Below are 1,580 nucleotides of genomic sequence, written 5' to 3' on the forward strand. Positions count from 1 at the left end.
GCCAAGTCCACTAATCCTAAATTAACTAGTTGTAAGTTGTTCATGGTTGGTAGAGTAAGGTATCCACTACCAAGTCATTTATTTATAAATATTGGTGGTATATTCTACAAGTCATATTTTTTTTGCTGTTTTCTACAAGTCATATTGCACTAATGTATATATGTAACTAGATGTAAAAGCATTTAGTGACGACTTTGATTTTTTTAGAACAATACCATTTGGTGCCGACTTAGATTTTTTTTGAAACATTGCCATTTTCCTATATTATTTTAAAATTCTTTTCTGTTGAAAGTCTTTTTTTCCTTTATATTTGTGTGTTTCTTACTGACGGGCTTTATTTGCTGTTGGGATGAGCTTTCTTGCATCATTCTATAGGACGACAAGAGACTTATCAATATCCCCTAAAAACCCTAGACATTGTTTTTAAAATAAGACATATCGAGAGAACGAAAATGAAGGTCCCTGCAGATTGTAAATAAAAAAAGAAAAATTCATAACGTTTAAATTCAATTGAACTTTTGACATTTAAATGGTACATTACAGTATGTATGCACTGAACGCCCTCGGAAAAGGAAAATTGCCAACATTTAAATTCCGAAAAAGGTCAATATAAACTACTCTAAACAAATTCTCGCTTTCGAAAGTACTAATGATATTTTGCACTGGTTTCCATTGTTCTAAAATACATGACGTAAATTGTCGATCAAAGGATCATCAGAAAAAAATGTACCATGTATTTTGAAATGGATGGAGCATGTTAACATCGCTAGCTGGCCTTAATTGACTATCAATTGGCTACTGAAAAGGCAATGTTGCCCCAGATGCACATTTATACGGTTACATTTGCACACATATTATTTGTACAACTGTGGTCTATAATAAATTTTTTCAAACATACAATAAATATTTTTTTTTGCGGGGGATACAATAAATATTTGTACAACTCTACATGGATATAGGTGCAGGTGGTGATTTGTGGCCCGAGGTCGACACCAACGACGATGATGGAGAGGACTGGTTTGAGGATTCACAACAGGATGAACATGCAGGCATCATTCGAGCGAGCATTGTGAGGTGAGGGACACGATGGGCCTGATGGAATGGCCGCCACCGGTATACGTGGCGCAGGTGTTCTCATCCGTAACCGGACAGTGGGAGGAGAAGACATTTGCCCGAAAAGGAGACGCCGCGGGGACCATGGCAGACATGTGGCCGGATTACTCATGAATGAATTTGGGTTGGTCACCCGCCACGGATTGGTCACCTTGTGTGCAAAGTAATTCGAGGCCTCTGCCGAAGATACACCGTTTATTGGCGGCAATTTCTTTACATCCGCTGGGGAATTGTTTTCCCACATCTTGCACCACTTGTACTTAAGCTTTCCGACCGCCTCGCTTCATCAAATGTCTTTTCAATTGGGCAGTCATAGTTTGATAGTGGCGGGGGCGGTGGTGGTCGCTAAAGGGCATCCAGACAACGCTTCATTTTTACCGGATCTACTTTCTCCATTGGAGGTGGACGTTTCCGTGCAAAATGGGCCTTCACTTCGGAAGCCACGATGTCCTTGTTTTCCTGCCCAG

Source organism: Triticum aestivum, chromosome 3B (genome assembly GCF_018294505.1).
Source record: "Triticum aestivum cultivar Chinese Spring chromosome 3B, IWGSC CS RefSeq v2.1, whole genome shotgun sequence".
Taxonomy (NCBI): domain Eukaryota; kingdom Viridiplantae; phylum Streptophyta; class Magnoliopsida; order Poales; family Poaceae; genus Triticum; species Triticum aestivum.